Source organism: Taudactylus pleione, unplaced genomic scaffold, assembly GCF_031769625.1.
Source record: "Taudactylus pleione unplaced genomic scaffold, aTauple2 ptg000070l, whole genome shotgun sequence".
In the NCBI taxonomy this organism is placed as follows: domain Eukaryota; kingdom Metazoa; phylum Chordata; class Amphibia; order Anura; family Myobatrachidae; genus Taudactylus; species Taudactylus pleione.
In genome coordinates, this window is record NW_028284472.1 from 2,029,114 (window position 1) to 2,049,758 (window position 20,645).

At 37.5% G+C, this 20,645-nt stretch overlaps 14 non-coding genes across 14 annotated transcripts; all 14 read right to left on the bottom strand.

Moving 5' to 3' along the window:
- Positions 1-7: 7 nt before the first annotated feature.
- On the bottom strand, positions 8-79 carry TRNAA-CGC (transfer RNA alanine (anticodon CGC)). Its single transcript has one exon. It is a non-coding gene; the product is annotated as a tRNA-Ala (tRNA).
- An 851-nt stretch (positions 80-930) lies between these two features.
- On the bottom strand, positions 931-1,002 carry TRNAA-CGC (transfer RNA alanine (anticodon CGC)). The gene has a single exon. It is a non-coding gene; the product is annotated as a tRNA-Ala (tRNA).
- A 1,774-nt stretch (positions 1,003-2,776) lies between these two features.
- On the bottom strand, positions 2,777-2,848 carry TRNAA-CGC (transfer RNA alanine (anticodon CGC)). Its single transcript has one exon. It is a non-coding gene; the product is annotated as a tRNA-Ala (tRNA).
- A 1,774-nt stretch (positions 2,849-4,622) lies between these two features.
- On the bottom strand, positions 4,623-4,694 carry TRNAA-CGC (transfer RNA alanine (anticodon CGC)). The gene has a single exon. It is a non-coding gene; the product is annotated as a tRNA-Ala (tRNA).
- Positions 4,695-5,544: 850 nt separating this feature from the next.
- Positions 5,545-5,616, bottom strand: TRNAA-CGC (transfer RNA alanine (anticodon CGC)). The gene has a single exon. It is a non-coding gene; the product is annotated as a tRNA-Ala (tRNA).
- Positions 5,617-6,467: 851 nt separating this feature from the next.
- On the bottom strand, positions 6,468-6,539 carry TRNAA-CGC (transfer RNA alanine (anticodon CGC)). The gene has a single exon. It is a non-coding gene; the product is annotated as a tRNA-Ala (tRNA).
- An 851-nt stretch (positions 6,540-7,390) lies between these two features.
- Positions 7,391-7,462, bottom strand: TRNAV-CAC (transfer RNA valine (anticodon CAC)). Its single transcript has one exon. It is a non-coding gene; the product is annotated as a tRNA-Val (tRNA).
- Positions 7,463-10,159: 2,697 nt separating this feature from the next.
- TRNAA-CGC (transfer RNA alanine (anticodon CGC)) lies at positions 10,160-10,231 on the bottom strand. The gene has a single exon. It is a non-coding gene; the product is annotated as a tRNA-Ala (tRNA).
- An 851-nt stretch (positions 10,232-11,082) lies between these two features.
- TRNAA-CGC (transfer RNA alanine (anticodon CGC)) lies at positions 11,083-11,154 on the bottom strand. The gene has a single exon. It is a non-coding gene; the product is annotated as a tRNA-Ala (tRNA).
- A 1,774-nt stretch (positions 11,155-12,928) lies between these two features.
- Positions 12,929-13,000, bottom strand: TRNAA-CGC (transfer RNA alanine (anticodon CGC)). The gene has a single exon. It is a non-coding gene; the product is annotated as a tRNA-Ala (tRNA).
- A 2,461-nt stretch (positions 13,001-15,461) lies between these two features.
- TRNAA-CGC (transfer RNA alanine (anticodon CGC)) lies at positions 15,462-15,533 on the bottom strand. The gene has a single exon. It is a non-coding gene; the product is annotated as a tRNA-Ala (tRNA).
- Positions 15,534-16,384: 851 nt separating this feature from the next.
- TRNAA-CGC (transfer RNA alanine (anticodon CGC)) lies at positions 16,385-16,456 on the bottom strand. Its single transcript has one exon. It is a non-coding gene; the product is annotated as a tRNA-Ala (tRNA).
- Positions 16,457-18,230: 1,774 nt separating this feature from the next.
- On the bottom strand, positions 18,231-18,302 carry TRNAA-CGC (transfer RNA alanine (anticodon CGC)). The gene has a single exon. It is a non-coding gene; the product is annotated as a tRNA-Ala (tRNA).
- An 851-nt stretch (positions 18,303-19,153) lies between these two features.
- Positions 19,154-19,225, bottom strand: TRNAA-CGC (transfer RNA alanine (anticodon CGC)). The gene has a single exon. It is a non-coding gene; the product is annotated as a tRNA-Ala (tRNA).
- Between the last annotated feature and the right edge of the window lie 1,420 nt (positions 19,226-20,645).

Genomic DNA, 20,645 nt, shown 5'->3' on the forward strand with positions numbered 1-20,645 from the left:
TAAAACTTGGAGATGCCGGGGATTGAAACCAGGGCCTCATACATGCGAAGCATGCGCTCTACCACTGAGCTACATCCCCTATGAGCTGCTATTTTTTTAAGCACAAGTGATTGCAGCTTTATATTTTACTAGAGATTTACTACTTTTCAGTGTTATTAGGGATATCTTAGAGGATGGAAGAATAACCATTATACCATGCTTGACTGCAAGGACTTTATGGTTTTCATGGCTGATGAGAATGCAAGTAGATGCCCATTCCAAACACTGGAATGCTCTTGAAGTTCTCCATCAGAGACTGGTTTATCATCAGAATCCCCAACTTTTACTAATGAATGGTGTGGATATTGATCAAGTTTTGCTAACTAGAGGGCTGTCTTACATTCTGTTTGGTCATCAGTGTCAGAACTTAGCAGAAGGGCACAAAGGATGCATGCTATGACTGCCTCTTGGCCACTGCTAGCTAATGCTTCACCAGACAATCCATGTAGAGCTGATATGTTGTCATCATTCCATTCTTTGATATATCATTAAGTGCTTGCCCTCCAAGCCCATGTCCATCCTCTTTTTGTTCACAAAGTGTTTGAACTTGTCTCTCAATCTTAATCAATTAGTTTTGCTATATTATTTGTCTCGCTCTTTTATTAAACTTTGCTTGAGTTGTCGCCTTCAGTTCCCACTGAAAATAAAAAATCTATTTCCTACTTACCATAAGTTTTCCCTCAGTGTAGGAGAATGGCAATAAGCATTCAATGGGAACTTAACTTTGAAAAATGGAATGAAGAAGATGATGAATATAATCATATTTGATTGATTTTTTATGATTTGTATTCAACTTTGACTATTGCTCTAGAGTACTTTTATTGGTTTGCTTGTTTTCTTTGGCTCTACTAGAGAGTTTACATATGGTAAAAAGCTGTATTTTGTAAAACTTGGAGATGCCGGGGATTGAAACCGGGGCCTCATACATGCGAAGCATGCGCTCTACCACTGAGCTACATCCCCTATGAGCTGCTAATATTTTATGCACAAGTGATTGCAGCTTTATATTTTACTAGAGATTTACTACTTTTCAGTGTTATTAGGGATATCATAGAGGATGGAAGCATAACCATTATACCATGCTTGACTGCAAGGACTTTATGGTTTTCATGGCTGATGAGAATGCAAGTAGATGCCCATTCCAAACACTGGAATGCTCATAAAGTTCTCCATCAGAGACTGGTTTATCATCAGAATCCCCTACTTTTACTAATGAATGGTGTGGATATTGATCAAGTTTTGCTAACTAGAGGGCTGTCTTACATTCTGTTAGGTCATCAGTGTCAGAACTTAGCAGAAGGGCACAAAGGATGCATGCTAAGACTGCCTCTTGGGCATTGCTAGCTAATGCTTCACCAGACAATCTATGTAGAGTTGATATGTTGTCATCTTTCCATGCTTTGAAATTTCATTAAGTGCTTGCCCTCCAAGCCCATGTCCATCCTCATTTAGTACATAAAGTGGTTGAACTTGTCTCTCAATCTTAATCAATTAGTTCTGCTATATTATTTGTCTCGCTCTTTTATTAAACTTTGCTCAGGTAGTCGCCTTCAGTTCCCACTGAGAATAAAAAATCTATTTCCTACTTACCATATGTTTTCCCTCAGTGTAGGAGAATGGCAATAGGCATTCAATGGGAACTTAACTTTGAAAAATGGAATGAAGAAGATGATGAATATAATCATATTTGTTTAATTTTTTATGATTTGTATTCAACTTTGACTATTGCTGTAGAGTACTTGTATTGGTTTGCTTGTTATCTTTGGCTCTTCTAGAGAGTTTAAATATGGTAAAAAGCTGTATTTTGCAAATCTTAGAGATTCTGGGGATTGAACTCAGGAGCTTATAGAAGCGAAGCATGCGCTCTACCACCGAGCTACATCCCATATGAGCTGCTATTTTCTGATGCATAAGTGATTGCAGCTTTACAATTCACTAGAGATTTACTACTTTTCAGTGTAATTAGTGATATCTTAGAAGATGGAAGGATAACCATTATACCATACTTGACTTCAAGGACTTTATGGTTTTCATGGCTGATGAGAATGCAAGTAGATGCCCACTCCAAACATTGGAAAGCTCTTAAAGTTCTCCATCAGAAACTGGTTCATCATAAGAATCCCCTAATTTTACTACAGAATGGTGTGGATATTGATCAAGTTTTGCTAGCTAGAGGGCTGTCTTACATTCTGTTTGGTCATCAGTGTCAGAACTTAGCAGAAGGGCACAAAGGATGCATGCTAAGACTGGCTCTTGGCCACTGCTAGCTAATGCTTCACCAGACAATCCATGTAGAGTTGATATGTTGTCATCATTCCATGATTTGATATATCATTAAGTGCTTGCCCTCCAAGCCCATGTCCATCCTCTTTTTGTTCACAAAGTGTTTGAACTTGTCTCTCAATCTTAATCAATTAGTTTTGCTATATTATTTGTCTCGCTCTTTTATTAAACTTTGCTCGGGTAGTCGCCTTCAGTTCCCACTGAAAATAAAAAATCTATTTCCTACTTACCATATGTTTTCCCTCAGTGTAGGAGAATGGCAATAGGCATTCAATGGGAACTTAACTTTGAAAAATGGAATGAAGAAGATGATGAATATAATCATATTTGATTGATTTTTTATGATTTGTATTCAACTTTGACTATTGCTGTAGAGTACTTTTATTGGTTTGCTTGTTTTCTTTGGCTCTACTAGAGAGTTTACATATGGTAAAAAGCTGTATTTTGTAAAACTTGGAGATGCCGGGGATTGAAACCGGGGCCTCATACATGCGAAGCATGCGCTCTACCACTGAGCTACATCCCCTATGAGCTGCTATTTTTTTAAGCACAAGTGATTGCAGCTTTATATTTTACTAGAGATTTACTACTTTTCAGTGTTATTAGGGATATCTTAGAGGATGGAAGCATAACCATTATACCATGCTTGACTGCAAGGACTTTATGGTTTTCATGGCTGATGAGAATGCAAGTAGATGCCCATTCCAAACACTGGAATGCTCATAAAGTTCTCCATCAGAGACTGGTTTATCATCAGAATCCCCTACTTTTACTAATGAATGGTGTGGATATTGATCAAGCTTTGCTAACTAGAGGGCTGTCTTACATTCTGTTTGGTCATCAGTGTCAGAACTTAGCAGAAGGGCACAAAGGATGCATGCTAAGACTGCCTCTTGGGCATTGCTAGCTAATGCTTCACCAGACAATCTATGTAGAGTTGATATTTTGTCATCATTCCATGCTTTGAAATTTCATTAAGTGCTTGCCCTCCAAGGCCATGTACATCCTTTTTTTGTTCATAAAGTGGTTGAACTTGTCTCTCAATCTTAATCAATTAGTTCTGCTATATTATTTGTCTCGCTCTTTTATTAAACTTTGCTCAGATAGTCGCCTTCAATTCCCACTGAGAATAAAAAATCTATTTCCTACTTACCATATGTTTTCCCTCAGTGTAGGAGAATGGCAATAGGCATTCAATGGGAACTTAACTTTGAAAAATGGAATGAAGAAGATGATGAATATAATCATATTTGTTTAATTTTTTATGATTTGTATTCAACTTTGACTATTGCTGTAGAGTACTTGTATTGGTTTGCTTGTTATCTTTGGCTCTTCTAGAGAGTTTAAATATGGTAAAAAGCTGTATTTTGCAAAACTTAGAGATTCCGGGGATTGAACTGAGGAGCTTATACAAGCGAAGCATGCGCTCTACCACCGAGCTACATCCCATATGAGCTGCTATTTTCTGATGCATAAGTGATTGCAGCTTTACAATTCACTAGAGATTTACTACTTTTCAGTGTAATTAGTGATATCTTAGATGATGGAAGGATAACCATTATACCATAGTTGACTTCAATGACTTTATGGTTTTCATGGCTGATGAGAATGCAAGTAGATGCCCACTCCAAACATTGGAAAGCTCTTAAAGTTCTCCATCAGAGACTGGTTCATCATCAGAATCCCCTAATTTTACTACAGAATGGTGTGGATATTGATCAAGTTTTGCTAACTAGAGGGCTGTCTTACATTCTGTTTGGTCATCAGTGTCAGAACTTAGCAGAAGGGCACAAAGGATGCATGCTAAGACTGCCTCTTGGCCACTGCTAGCTAATGCTTCACCAGACAATCCATGTAGAGTTGATATGTTGTCATCATTCCATGCTTTGATATATCATTAAGTGCTTGCCCTCCAAGCCCATGTCCATCCTCTTTTTGTTCACAAAGTGTTCGAACTTGTCTCTCAATCTTAATCAATTAGTTTTGCTATATTATTTGTCTCGGTCTTTTATTAAACTTTGCTCGGGTAGTCGCCTTCAGTTCCCACTGAAAATAAAAAATCTATTTCCTACTTACCATATGTTTTTTCTCAGTGTAGGAGAATGGCAATAGGCATTCAATGGGAACTTAACTTTGAAAAATGGAATGAAGAAGATGATGAATATAATCATATTTGATTGATTTTTTATGATTTGTATTCAACTTTGACTATTGCTGTAGAGTACTTTTATTGGTTTGCTTGTTTTACTTGGCTCTACTAGAGAGTTTACATATGGTAAAAAGCTGTATTTTGTAAAACTTGGAGATGCCGGGGATTGAAACCGGGGCCACATACATGCGAAGCATGCGCTCTACCACTGAGATACATCCCCTATGAGCTGCTATTTTTTTAAGCACAAGTGATTGCAGCTTTATATTTTACTAGAGATTTACTACTTTTCAGTGTTATTAGGGATATCTTAGAGGATGGAAGCATAACCATTATACCATGCTTGACTGCAAGGACTTTATGGTTTTCATGGCTGATGAGAATGCAAGTAGATGCCCATTCCAAACACTGGAATGCTTTTAAAGTTCTCCATCAGAGTCTGGTTTATCATCAGTATCCCCTAATTTTACTAATGAATGGTGTGGATATTGATCAAGTATTGCTAACTAGAGGGCTGTCTTACATTCTGTTTGGTCATCAGTGTCAGAACTTAGCAGAAGGGCACAAAGGATGCATGCTAAGACTGCCTCTTGGGCATTGCTAGCTAATGCTTCACCAGACAATCTATGTAGAGTTGATATGTTGTCATCATTCCATGCTTTGAAATTTCATTAAGTGCTTGCCCTCCAAGCCCATGTCCATCCTCTTTTTGTTCACAAAGTGTTTGAACTTGTCTCTCAATCTTAATCAATTAGTTTTGCAATATTATTTGTCTCGCTCATTTATTAAACTTTGCTTGAGTTGTCGCCTTCAGTTCCCACTGAAAATAAAAAATCTATTTCCTACTTACCATAAGTTTACCCTCAGTGTAGGAGAATGGCAATAAGCATTCAATGGAACTTAACTTTGAAAAATGGAATGAAGAGGATGATGAATATAATCATATTTGATTGATTTTTTATGATTTGTATTCAACTTTGACTATTGCTGTAGAGAACTTTTATTGGTTTGCTTGATTTCTTTGGCTCTACAAGAGAGTTTACATATGGTAAAAAGCTGTATTTTGTAAAATTTGGAGATGCCGGGGATTGAAACCAGGGCCTCATACATGCGAAGCATGCGCTCTACCACTGAGCTACATCCCCTATGAGCTGCTATTTTTTTAAGCACAAGTGATTGCAGCTTTATATTTTACTAGAGATTTACTACTTTTCAGTGTTATTAGGGATATCTTAGAGGATGGAAGAATAACCATTATACCATGCTTGACTGCAAGGACTTTATGGTTTTCATGGCTGATGAGAATGCAAGTAGATGCCCATTCCAAACACTGGAATGCTCTTAAAGTTCTCCATCAGAGACTGGTTTATCATCAGAATCCCCAACTTTTACTAATGAATGGTGTGGATATTGATCAAGTTTTGCTAACTAGAGGGCTGTCTTACATTCTGTTAGGTCATCAGTGTCAGAACTTAGCAGAAGGGCACAAAGGATGCATGCTAAGACTGCCTCTTGGGCATTGCTGGCTAATGCTTCACCAGACAATCTATGTAGAGTTGATATGTTGTCATCATTCCATGCTTTGAAATGTCATTAAGTGCTTGCCCTCCAAGCCCATGTCCATCCTCTTTTTGTTCACAAAGTGTTTGAACTTGTCTCTCAATCTTAATCAATTAGTTTTGCTATATTATTTGTCTCGCTCTTTTATTAAACTTTGCTCGGGTAGTCGCCTTCAGTTCCCACTGAAAATAAAAAATCTATTTCCTACTTACCATAAGTTTTCCCTCAGTGTAGGAGAATGGCAATAGGCATTCAATGGGAACTTAACTTTGAAAAATGGAATGAAGAAGATGATGAATATAATCATATTTGATTGATTTTTTATGATTTGTATTCAACTTTGACTATTGCTGTAGAGTACTTTTATTGGTTTGCTTGTTTTACTTGGCTCTACTAGAGAGTTTACATATGGTAAAAAGCTGTATTTTGTAAAACTTGGAGATGCCTGGGATTGAAACCGGGGCCACATACATGCGAAGCATGCGCTCTACCACTGAGCTACATCCCCTATGAGCTGCTATTTTTTTAAGCACAAGTGATTGCAGCTTTATATTTTACTAGAGATTTACTACTTTTCAGTCTTATTAGGGATATCTTAGAGGATGGAAGCATAACCATTATACCATGCTTGACTGCAAGGACTTTATGGTTTTCATGGCTGATGAGAATGCAAGTAGATGCCCATTCCAAACACTTGAATGCTCTTAAAGTTCTCCATCAGAGTCTGGTTTATCATCAGAATCCCCTAATTTTACTAATGAATGGTGTGGATATTGATCAAGTTTTGCTAACTAGAGGGCTGTCTTACATTCTGTTTGGTCATCAGTGTCAGAACTTAGCAGAAGGGCACAAAGGATGCATGCTAAGACTGCCTCTTGGGCATTGCTAGCTAATGCTTCACCAGACAATCTATGTAGAGTTGATATGTTGTCATCATTCCATGCTTTGAAATTTCATTAAGTGCTTGCCCTCCAAGCCCATGTCCATCCTCTTTTTGTTCACAAAGTGTTTGAACTTGTCTCTCAATCTTAATCAATTAGTTTTGCAATATTATTTGTCTCGCTCTTTTATTAAACTTTGCTTGAGTTGTCGCCTTCAGTTCCCACTGAAAATAAAAAATCTATTTCCTACTTACCATAAGTTTACCCTCAGTGTAGGAGAATGGCAATAAGCATTCAATGGGAACTTAACTTTGAAAAATGGAATGAAGAAGATGATGAATATAATCATATTTGATTGATTTTTTATGATTTGTATTCAACTTTGACTATTGCTGTAGAGAACTTTTATTGGTTTGCTTGTTTTCTTTGGCTCTACAAGAGAGTTTACATATGGTAAAAAGCTGTATTTTGTAAAACTCGGAGATGCCGGGGATTGAAACCAGGGCCTCATACATGTGAAGCATGCGCTCTACCACTGAGCTACATCCCCTATGAGCTGCTATTACTTTAAGCACAAGTGATTGCAGCTTTATATTTTACTAGAGATTTACTACTTTTCAGTGTTATTAGGGATATCTTAGAGGATGGAAGCATAACCATTATACCATGCTTGACTGCAAGGACTTTATGGTTTTCATGGCTGATGAGAATGCAAGTAGATGCCCATTCCAAACACTGGAATGCTCTTAAAGTTCTCCATCAGAGACTGGTTTATCATCAGAATCCCCAACTTTTACTAATGAATGGTGTGGATATTGATCAAGTTTTGCTAACTAGAGGGCTGTCTTACATTCTGTTTGGTCATCAGTGTCAGAACTTAGCAGAAGGGCACAAAGGATGCATGCTAAGACTGCCTCTTGGGCATTGCTAGCTAATGCTTCACCAGACAATCTATGTAGAGTTGATATGTTGTCATCATTCCATGCTTTGAAATTTCATTAAGTGCTTGCCCTCCAAGCCCACTTCCATCCTCTTTTTGTTCATAAAGTGGTTGAACTTGTCTCTCAATCTTAATCATTTAGTTCTGCTATATTATTTGTCTCGCTCTTTTATTAAACTTTGCTCGGGTAGTCGCCTTCAGTTCCCACTGAAAATAAAAAATCTATTTCCTACTTACCATATGTTTTCCCTCAGTGTAGGAGAATGGCAATAGGCATTCAATGTGAACTTAACTTTGAAAAATGGAATGAAGAAGATGATAAATATAATCATATTTGACTGATTTTTTATGATTTGTATTCAACTTTGACTATTGCTCTAGAGTACTTTTATTGGTTTGCTTGTTTTCTTTGGCTCTACTAGAGAGTTTACATATGGTAAAAAGCTGTATTTTGTAAAACTTGGAGATGCCGGGGATTGAATCCGGGGCCTCATACATGCGAAGCATGCGCTCTACCACTGAGCTATATCCCATATGAGCTGCTATTTTTTTATGCACAAGTGACTGCAGCTTTACATTTCACTAGAGATTTACTACTTTTCAGTGTTATTAGGGATATCTTAGAGGATGGAAGCATAACCATTATACCATGCATGACTGCAAGGACTTTATGGTTATCATGGCTGATGGGAATGCAAGTAGATGCCCATTCCGAACATTGGAATGCTCTTAAAGTTCTCCATCAGAGACGGGTTCATCATCAGAATCCCCTACTTTTACTAATGAATGGTGTCGATATTGATCAAGCTTTGCTAACTAGAGGGCTGTCTTACATTCTGTTAGGTCATCAGTGTCAGAACTTAGCAGAAGGGCACAAAGGATGCATGCTAAGACTGCCTCTTGGGCATTGCTAGCTAATGCTTCACCAGACAATCTATGTAGAGTTGATATGTTGTCATCATTCCATGCTTTGAAATTACATTAAGTGCTTGCCCTCCAAGCCCATGTCCATCCTCTTTTTGTTCATAAAGTGGTTGAACTTGTCTCTCAATCTTAATCATTTAGTTCTGCTATATTATTTGTCTCGCTCTTTTATTAAACTTTGCTTGAGTTGTCGCCTTCAGTTCCCACTGAAAATAAAAAATCTATTTCCTACTTACCATAAGTTTACCCTCAGTGTAGGAGAAAGGCAATAAGCATTCAATGGGAACTTAACTTTGAAAAATGGAATGAAGAAGATGATGAATATAATCATATTTGATTGATTTTTTATGATTTGTATTCAACTTTGACTATTGCTGTAGAGAACTTTTATTGGTTTGCTTGTTTTCTTTGGCTCTACAAGAGAGTTTACATATGGTAAAAAGCTGTATTTTGTAAAACTTGGAGATGCCGGGGATTGAATCCGGGGCCTCATACATGCGAAGCATGCGCTCTACCACTGAGCTATATCCCATATGAGCTGCTATTTTTTTATGCACAAGTGACTGCAGCTTTACATTTCACTAGAGATTTACTACTTTTCAGTGTTATTAGGGATATCTTAGAGGATGGAAGCATAACCATTATACCATGCTTGACTGCAAGGACTTTATGGTTATCATGGCTGATGGGAATGCAAGTAGATGCCCATTCCGAACATTGGAATGCTCTTAAAGTTCTCCATCAGAGACGGGTTCATCATCAGAATCCCCTACTTTTACTAATGAATGGTGTCAATATTGATCAAGCTTTGCTAACTAGAGGGCTGTCTTACATTCTGTTTGGTCATCAGTGTCAGAACTTAGCAGAAGGGCACAAAGGATGCATGCTAAGACTGCCTCTTGGGCATTGCTAGCTAATGCTTCACCAGACAATCTATGTAGAGTTGATATGTTGTCATCATTCCATGCTTTGAAATTTCATTAAGTGCTTGCCCTCCAAGCCCATGTCCATCCTCTTTTTGTTCACAAAGTGTTTGAACTTGTCTCTCAATCTTAATCAATTAGTTTTGCTATATTATTTGTCTCGCTCTTTTATTAAACTTTGCTTGTGTTGTCGCCTTCAGTTCCCACTGAAAATAAAAAATCTATTTCCTACTTACCATAAGTTTTCCCTCAGTGTAGGAGAATGGCAATAAGCATTCAATGGGAACTTAACTTTGAAAAATGGAATGAAGAAGATGATAAATATAATCATATTTGATTGATTTTTTATGATTTGTATTCAACTTTGACTATTGCTCTAGAGTACTTTTATTGGTTTGCTTGTTTTCTTTGGCTCTACTAGAGAGTTTACATATGGTAAAAAGCTGTATTTTGTAAAACTTGGAGATGCCGGGGATTGAAACCGGGGCCTCATACATGCGAAGCATGCGCTCTACCACTGAGCTACATCCCCTATGAGCTGCTATTTTTTTATGCACAAGTGATTGCAGCTTTATATTTTACTAGAGATTTACTACTTTTCAGTGTTATTAGGGATATCTTAGAGGATGGAAGCATAACCATTATACCATGCTTGACTGCAAGGACTTTATGGTTTTCATGGCTGATGAGAATGCAAGTAGATGCCCATTCCAAACACTGGAATGCTCATAAAGTTCTCCATCAGAGACTGGTTTATCATCAGAATCCCCTACTTTTACTAATGAATGGTGTGGATATTGATCAAGTTTTGCTAACTAGAGGGCTGTCTTACATTCTGTTAGGTCATCAGTGTCAGAACTTAGCAGAAGGGCACAAAGGATGCATGCTAAGACTGCCTCTTGGGCATTGCTAGCTAATGCTTCACCAGACAATCTATGTAGAGTTGATATGTTGTCATCATTCCATGCTTTGAAATTTCATTAAGTGCTTGCCCTCCAAGCCCATGTCCATCCTCTTTTTGTTCACAAAGTGTTTGAACTTGTCTCTCAATCTTAATCAATTAGTTTTGCTATATTATTTGTCTCGCTCTTTTATTAAACTTTGCTTGAGTTGTCGCCTTCAGTTCCCACTGAAAATAAAAAATCTATTTCCTACTTACCATAAGTTTTCCCTCAGTGTAGGAGAATGGCAATAAGCATTCAATGGGAACTTAACTTTGAAAAATGGAATGAAGAAGATGATGAATATAATCATATTTGATTGATTTTTTATGATTTGTATTCAACTTTGACTATTGCTCTAGAGTACTTTTATTGGTTTGCTTGTTTTCTTTGGCTCTACTAGAGAGTTTACATATGGTAAAAAGCTGTATTTTGTAAAATTTGGAGATGCCGGGGATTGAAACCGGGGCCTCATACATGCGAAGCATGCGCTCTACCACTGAGCTACATCCCCTATGAGCTGCTATTTTTTTATGCACAAGTGATTGCAGCTTTATATTTTACTAGAGATTTACTACTTTTCAGTGTTATTAGGGATATCTTAGAGGATGGAAGCATAACCATTATACCATGCTTGACTGCAAGGACTTTATGGTTTTCATGGCTGATGAGAATGCAAGTAGATGCCCATTCCAAACCGTGGAATGCTCATAAAGTTCTCCATCAGAGACTGGTTCATCATCAGAATCCCGTCCTTTTACTAATGAATGGTGTGGATATTGATCAAGTTTTGCTAACTAGAGGGCTGTCTTACATTCTGTTTGGTCATCAGTGTCAGAACTTAGCAGAAGGGCACAAAGGATGCATGCTAAGACTGCCTCTTGGGCATTGCTAGCTAATGCTTCACCAGACAATCTATGTTGAGTTGATATGTTGTCATCATTCCATGCTTTGAAATTTCATTAAGTGCTTGCCCTCCAAGCCCATGTCCATCCTCTTTTTGTTCATAAAGTGGTTGAACTTGTCTCTCAATCTTAATCATTTAGTTCTGCTATATTATTTGTCTCGCTCTTTTATTAAACTTTGCTCAGGTAGTCGCCTTCAGTTCCCACTGAGAATAAAAAATCTGTTTCCTACTTACCATATGTTTTCCCTCAGTGTAGGAGAATGGCAATAGGCATTCAATGGGAACTTCACTTTGAAAAATGGAATGAAGAAGATGATGAATATAATCATATTTGATTAATTTTTTATGATTTGTATTCAACTTTGACTATTGCTGTAGAGTACTTGTATTGGTTTGCTTGTTATCTTTGGCTCTTCTAGAGAGTTTACATATGGTAAAAAGCTGTATTTTGCAAAACTTAGAGATTCTGGGGATTGAACTCAGGAGCTTATACAAGCGAAGCATGCGCTCTACCACCGAGCTACATCCCATATGAGCTGCTATTTTCTGAGGCATAAGTGATTGCAGCTTTACAATTCACTAGAGATTTACTACTTTTCAGTGTTATTAGGGATATCTTAGATGATGGAAGGATAACCATTATACCATGCTTGACTTCAAGGACTTTATGGTTTTCATGGCTGATGAGAATGCAAGTAGATGCCCATTCCGGACATTGGAATGCTCTTAAAGTTCTCCATCAGAGACTGGTTCATCATCAGAATCTCCTACTTTTACTACAGAATGGTGTGGATATTGATCAAGTTTTGCTAACTAGAGGGCTGTCTTACATTCTGTTTGGTCATCAGTGTCAGAACTTAGCAGAAGGGCACAAAGGATGCAAGCTAAGACTGCCTCTTGGCCACTGCTAGCTAATGCTTCACCAGACAATCTATGTAGAGTTGATATGTTGTCATCATTCCATGCTTTGAAATATCATTAAGTGCTTGCCCTCCAAGCCCATGTCCATCCTCTTTTTCTTCACAAAGTGTTTGAACTTGTCTCTCAATCTTAATCAATTAGTTTTGCTATATTATTTGTCTCGCTCTTTTATTAAACTTTGCTTGAGTTGTCGCCTTCAGTTCCCACTGAAAATAAAAAATCTATTTCCTACTTACCATAAGTTTTCCCTCAGTGTAGGAGAATGGCAATAAGCATTCAATGGGAACTTAACTTTGAAAAATGGAATGAAGAAGATGATGAATATAATCATATTTGATTGATTTTTTATGATTTGTATTCAACTTTGACTATTGCTGTAGAGTACTTTTATTGGTTTGCTTGTATTCTTTGGCTCTACTAGAGAGTTTACATATGGTAAAAAGCTGTATTTCGTAAAACTTGGAGATGCCGGGGATTGAAACCGGGGCCTTATACATGCGAAGCATGCGCTCTACCACTGAGCTACATCCCCTATGAGCTGCTATTTTTTTATGCACAAGTGATTGCAGCTTTACATTTCACTAGAGATTTACTACTTTTCAGTGTTATTAGGGATATCTTAGAGGATGGAAGCATGACCATTATACCATGCTTGACTGCAAGGACTTTATGGTTTTCATGGGTGATGAGAATGCAAGTAAAAGCCCATTCCAAACATTGTAATGCTCTTAAAGTTCTCCATCAGAGACTGGTTTATCATCAGAATCCCCTACTTTTACTAATGAATGGTGTGGATATTGATCAAGTTTTGCTAACTAGAGGGCTGTCTTATATTCTGTTTGGTCATCAGTGTCAGAACTTAGTAGAAGGGCACAAAGGATGCATGCTATGACTGCCTCTTGGGCATTGCTAGCTAATGCTTCACCAGACAATCTAAGTAGAGTTCATATGTTGTCATCATTCCATGCTTTGAAATGTCATTAAGTGCTTGCCCTCCAAGCCCATGTCCATCCTCTTTTTGTTCACAAAGTGTTTGAACTTGTCTTTCAATCTTAAACAATTAGTTTTGCTATATTATTTGTCTCGCTCTTTTATTAAACTTTGCTCAGGTAGTCGCCTTCAGTTCCCACTGAGAATAAAAAATCTATTTCCTACTTACCATATGTTTTCCCTCAGTGTAGGAGAATGGCAATAGGCATTCAATAGGTACTTAACTTTGAAAACTATAATGAAGAAGATGATGAATATAATCATATTTCATTGATTGTTTATGATTTGTATTCAACTTTGACTATAGCTGTAGAGTACTTTTATTGGTTTGCTTGTTTTCTTTGGCTCTACTAGAGAGTTTACATATGGTAAAAAGCTGTATTTTGTAATACTTGGAGATGACCATTCCAAACCGTGGAATGCTCATAAAGTTCTCCATCAGAGACTGGTTTATCATCAGAATCCCCTTCTTTTACTAATGAATGGTGTGGATATTGATCAAGTTTTGCTAACTAGAGGGCTGTCTTACATTCTGTTTGGTCATCAGTGTCAGAACTTAGCAGAAGGGCACAAAGGATGCATGCTAAGACTGCCTCTTGGGCATTGCTAGCTAAAGCTTCACCAGACAATCTATGTTGAGTTGATATGTTGTCATCATTCCATGCTTTGAAATTTCATTAAGTGCTTGCCCTCCAAGCCCATGTCCATCCTCTTTTTGTTCATAAAGTGGTTGAACTTGTCTCTCAATCTTAATCATTTAGTTCTGCTATATTATTTGTCTCGCTCTTTTATTAAACTTTGCTCAGGTAGTCGCCTTCAGTTCCCACTGAGAATAAAAAATCTGTTTCCTACTTACCATATGTTTTCCCTCAGTGTAGGAGAATGGCAATAGGCATTCAATGGGAACTTCACTTTGAAAAATGGAATGAAGAAGATGATGAATATAATCATATTTGATTAATTTTTTATGATTTGTATTCAACTTTGACTATTGCTGTAGAGTACTTGTATTGGTTTGCTTGTTATCTTTGGCTCTTCTAGAGAGTTTACATATGGTAAAAAGCTGTATTTTGCAAAACTTAGAGATTCTGGGGATTGAACTCAGGAGCTTATACAAGCAAAGCATGCGCTCTACCACCGAGCTACATCCAATATGAGCTGCTATTTTCTGAGGCATAAGTGATTGCAGCTTTACAATTCACTAGAGATTTACTACTTTTCAGTGTTATTAGGGATATCTTAGATGATGGAAGGATAACCATTATACCATGCTTGACTTCAAGGACTTTATGGTTTTCATGGCTGATGAGAATGCAAGTAGATGCCCATTCCGGACATTGGAATGCTCTTAAAGTTCTCCATCAGAGACTGGTTCATCATCAGAATCTCCTACTTTTACTACAGAATGGTGTGGATATTGATCAAGTTTTGCTAACTAGAGGGCTGTCTTACATTCTGTTTGGTCATCAGTGTCAGAACTTAGCAGAAGGGCACAAAGGATGCAAGCTAAGACTGCCTCTTGGCCACTGCTAGCTAATGCTTCACCAGACAATCTATGTAGAGTTGATATGTTGTCATCATTCCATGCTTTGAAATATCATTAAGTGCTTGCCCTCCAAGCCCATGTCCATCCTCTTTTTCTTCACAAAGTGTTTGAACTTGTCTCTCAATCTTAATCAATTAGTTTTGCTATATTATTTGTCTCGCTCTTTTATTAAACTTTGCTTGAGTTGTCGCCTTCAGTTCCCACTGAAAATAAAAAATCTATTTCCTACTTACCATAAGTTTTCCCTCAGTGTAGGAGAATGGCAATAAGCATTCAATGGGAACTTAACTTTGAAAAATGGAATGAAGAAGATGATGAATATAATCATATTTGATTGATTTTTTATGATTTGTATTCAACTTTGACTATTGCTGTAGAGTACTTTTATTGGTTTGCTTGTATTCTTTGGCTCTACTAGAGAGTTTACATATGGTAAAAAGCTGTATTTCATAAAACTTGGAGATGCCGGGGATTGAAACCGGGGCCTCATACATGCGAAGCATGTGCTCTACCACTGAGCTACATCCCCTATGAGCTGCTATTTTTTTATGCACAAGTGATTGCAGCTTTACATTTCACTAGAGATTTACTACTTTTCAGTGTTATTAGGGATATCTTTGAGGATGGAAGCATGACCATTATACCATGCTTGACTGCAAGGAATTTATGGTTTTCATGGGTGATGAGAATGCAAGTAAAAGCCCACTCCAAACATTGTAATGCTCTTAAAGTTCTCCATCAGAGACTGGTTTATCATCAGAATCCCCTACTTTTACTAATGAATGGTGTGGATATTGATCAAGTTTTGCTAACTAGAGGGCTGTCTTATATTCTGTTTGTTCATCAGTGTCAGAACTTAGTAGAAGGGCACAAAGGATGCATGCTATGACTGCCTCTTGGGCATTGCTAGCTAATGCTTCACAAGACAATCTAAGTAGAGTTCATATGTTGTCATCATTCCATGCTTTGAAATGTCATTAAGTGCTTGCCCTCCAAGCCCATGTCCATCCTCTTTTTCTTCACAAAGTGTTTGAACTTGTCTTTCAATCTTAAACAATTAGTTTTGCTATATTATTTGTCTCGCTCTTTTATTAAACTTTGCTCAGGTAGTCGCCTTCAGTTCCCACTGAGAATAAAAAATCTATTTCCTACTTACCATATGTTTTCCCTCAGTGTAGGAGAATGGCAATAGGCATTCAATAGGTACTTAACTTTGAAAACTATAATGAAGAAGATGATGAATATAATCATATTTGATTGATTGTTTATGATTTGTATTCAACTTTGACTATAGCTGTAGAGTACTTTTATTGGTTTGCTTGTTTTCTTTGGCTCTACTAGAGAGTTTAAATATGGTAAAAAGCTGTATTTTGTAAAACTTGGAGATGCCGGGGATTGAACCCGGGGCCTCATACATGCGAAGCATGCGCTCTACCACTGAGCTACATCCCCTAAGAGCTGCTATTTTTTTATGCACAAGTTATTGCAGCTTTACATTTCACTAGAGAATTACTACTTTTCAGTGTTATTAGGGATATCTTAGAGGATGGAAGCATAACCATTATACCATGCTTGACTGCAAGGACTTTATGGTTTTCACGGCTGATGAGAATGCAAGTAGATGCCCATTCCAAACCGTGGAATGCTCATAAAGTTCTCCATCAGAGACTGGTTTATCATCAGAATCCCCTTCTTTTACTAATGAATGGTGTGGATATTGATCAAGTTTTGCTAACTAGAGGGCTGTCTTACATTCTGTTTGGTCATCAGTGTCAGAACTTAGCAGAAGGGCACAAAGGATGCATGCTAAGACTGCCTCTTGGGCATTGCTAGCTAATGCTTCACCAGACAATCTATGTTGAGTTGATATGTTGTCATCATTCCATGCTTTGAAATTTCATTAAGTGCTTGCCCTCCAAGCCCATGTCCATCCTCTTTTTGTTCATAAAGTGGTTGAACTTGTCTCTCAATCTTAATCATTTAGTTCTGCTATATTATTTGTCTCGCTCTTTTATTAAACTTTGCTCAGGTAGTCGCCTTCAGTTCCCACTGAGAATAAAAAATCTGTTTCCTACTTACCTTATGTTTTCCCTCAGTGTAGGAGAATGGCAATAGGCATTCAATGGGAACTTCACTTTGAAAAATGGAATGAAGAAGATGATGAATATAATCATATTTGATTAATTTTTTATGATTTGCATTCAACTTTGACTATTGCTGTAGAGTACTTGTATTGGTTTGCTTGTTATCTTTGGCTCTTCTAGAGAGTTTACATATGGTAAAAAGCTGTATTTTGCAAAACTTAGAGATTCTGGGGATTGAACTCAGGAGCTTATACAAGCGAAGCATGCGCTCTACCACCGAGCTACATCCCATATGAGCTGCTATTTTCTGAGGCATAAGTGATTGCAGCTTTACAATTCACTAGAGATTTACTACTTTTCAGTGTTATTAGGGATATCTTAGATGATGGAAGGATAACCATTATACCATGCTTGACTTCAAGGACTTTATGGTTTTCATGGCTGATGAGAATGCAAGTAGATGCCCATTCCGGACATTGGAATGCTCTTAAAGTTCTCCATCAGAGACTGGTTCATCATCAGAATCCCCTACTTTTACTACAGAATGGTGTGGATATTGATCAAGTTTTGCTAACTAGAGGGCTGTCTTACATTCTGTTTGGTCATCAGTGTCAGAACTTAGCAGAAGGGCACAAAGGATGCATGCTAAGACTGCCTCTTGGCCACTGCTAGCTAATGCTTAACCAGACAATCTATGTAGAGTTGATATGTTGTCATCATTCCATGCTTTGAAATATCATTAAGTGCTTGCCCTCCAAGCCCATGTCCATCCTCTTTTTCTTCACAAAGTGTTTGAACTTGTCTCTCAATCTTAATCAATTAGTTTTGCTATATTATTTGTCTCGCTCTTTTATTAAACTTTGCTTGAGTTGTCGCCTTCAGTTCCCACTGAAAATAAAAAATCTATTTCCTACTTACCATAAGTTTTCCCTCAGTGTAGGAGAATGGCAATAAGCATTCAATGGGAACTTAACTTTGAAAAATGGAATGAAGAAGATGATGAATATAATCATATTTGATTGATTTTTTATGATTTGTATTCAACTTTGACTATTGCTGTAGAGTACTTTTATTGGTTTGCTTGTATTCTTTGGCTCTACTAGAGAGTTTACATATGGTAAAAAGCTGTATTTCGTAAAACTTGGAGATGCCGGGGATTGAAACCGGGGCCTCATACATGCGAAGCATGCGCTCTACCACTGAGCTACATCCCCTATGAGCTGCTATTTTTTTATGCACAAGTGATTGCAGCTTTACATTTCACTTGAGATTTACTACTTTTCAGTGTTATTAGGGATATCTTAGAGGATGGAAGCATGACCATTATACCATGCTTGACTTCAAGGACTTTATGGTTTTCATGGCTGATGAGAATGCAAGTAGATGCCCATTCCGGACATTGGAATGCTCTTAAAGTTCTCCATCAGAGACTGGTTCATCATCAGAATCCCCTACTTTTACTACAGAATGGTGTGGATATTGATCAAGTTTTGCTAACTAGAGGGCTGTCTTACATTCTGTTTGGTCATCAGTGTCAGAACTTAGCAGAAGGGCACAAAAGATGCATGCTGAGACTGCCTCTTGGCCACTGCTAGCTAATGCTTCACCAGACAATCTATGTAGAGTTGATATGTTGTCATCATTCCATGCTTTGAAATATCATTAAATACTTGCCCTCCAAGCCCATGTCCATCCTCTTTTTGTTCACAAAGTGTTTGAACTTGTCTCTCAATCTTATTCAATTAGTTTTGATATATTATTTGTCTCGCTCTTTTATTAAACTTTGCTTAAGTTGTCGCCTTCAGTTCCCACTGAAAATAAAAAATCTATTTCCTACTTACCATAAGTTTTCCCTCAGTGTAGGAGAATGGCAATAAGCATTCAATGGGAACTTAACTTTGAAAAATGGAATGAAGAAGATGATGAATATAATCATATTTGATTGATTTTTTATGATTTGTATTCAACTTTGACTATTGCTGTAGAGTACTTTTATTGGTTTGCTTGTTTTCTTTGGCTCTACTAGAGAGTTTACATATGGTAAAAAGCTGTATTTTGTAAAACTTGGAGATGCCCGGGATTGAAACCGGGGACTCATACATGCGAAGCATGCGCTCTACCACTGAGCTACATCCCCAATGAGCTGCTATTTTTTTATGCACAAGTGATTGCAGCTTTATATTTTACTAGAGATTTACTACTTTTCAGTGTTATTAGGGATATCTTAGAGGATGGAAGCATAACCATTATACCATGCTTGACTGCAAGGACTTTATGGTTTTCACGGCTGATGAGAATCTAAGTAGATGCCTATTCCAAACCGTGGAATGCTCATAAAGTTCTCCATCAGAGACTGGTTTATCATCAGAATCCCCTTCTTTTACTAATGAATGGTGTGGATATTGATCAAGTTTTGCTAACTAGAGGGCTGTCTTACATTCTGTTTGGTCATCAGTGTCAGAACTTAGCAGAAGGGCACAAAGGATGCATGTTAAGACTGCCTCTTGGGCATTGCTAGCTAAAGCTTCACCAGACAATCTATGTTGAGTTGATATGTTGTCATCATTCCATGCTTTGAAATTTCATTAAGTGCTTGCCCTCCAAGCCCATGTCCATCCTCTTTTTGTTCATAAAGTGGTTGAACTTGTCTCTCAATCTTAATCATTTAGTTCTGCTATATTATTTGTCTCGCTCTTTTATTAAACTTTGCTCAGGTAGTCGCCTTCAGTTCCCACTGAGAAAAAAAAATCTGTTTCCTACTTACCATATGTTTTCCCTCAGTGTAGGAGAATGGCAATAGGCATTCAATGGGAACTTCACTTTGAAAAATGGAATGAAGAAGATGATGAATATAATCATATTTGATTAATTTTTTATGATTTGTATTCAACTTTGACTATTGCTGTAGAGTACTTGTATTGGTTTGCTTGTTATCTTTGGCTCTTCTAGAGAGTTTACATATGGTAAAAAGCTGTATTTTGCAAAACTTAGAGATTCTGGGGATTGAACTCAGGAGCTTATACAAGCAAAGCATGCGCTCTACCACCGAGCTACATCCCATATGAGCTGCTATTTTCTGAGGCATAAGTGATTGCAGCTTTACATTTCACTAGAGATTTACTACTTTTCAGTGTTATTAGGGATATCTTAGAGGATGGAAGCATGACCATTATACCATGCTTGACTGCAAGGAATTTATGGTTTTCATGGGTGATGAGAATGCAAGTAAAAGCCCACTCCAAACATTGTAATGCTCTTAAAGTTCTCCATCAGAGACTGGTTTATCATCAGAATCCCCTACTTTTACTAATGAATGGTGTGGATATTGATCAAGTTTTGCTAACTAGAGGGCTGTCTTACATTCTGTTTGGTCATCAGTGTCAGAACTTAGCAGAAGGGCACAAAGGATGCAAGCTAAGACTGCCTCTTGGCCACTGCTAGCTAATGCTTCACCAGACAATCTATGTAGAGTTGATATGTTGTCATCATTCCATGCTTTGAAATATCATTAAGTGCTTGCCCTCCAAGCCCATGTCCATCCTCTTTTTCTACACAAA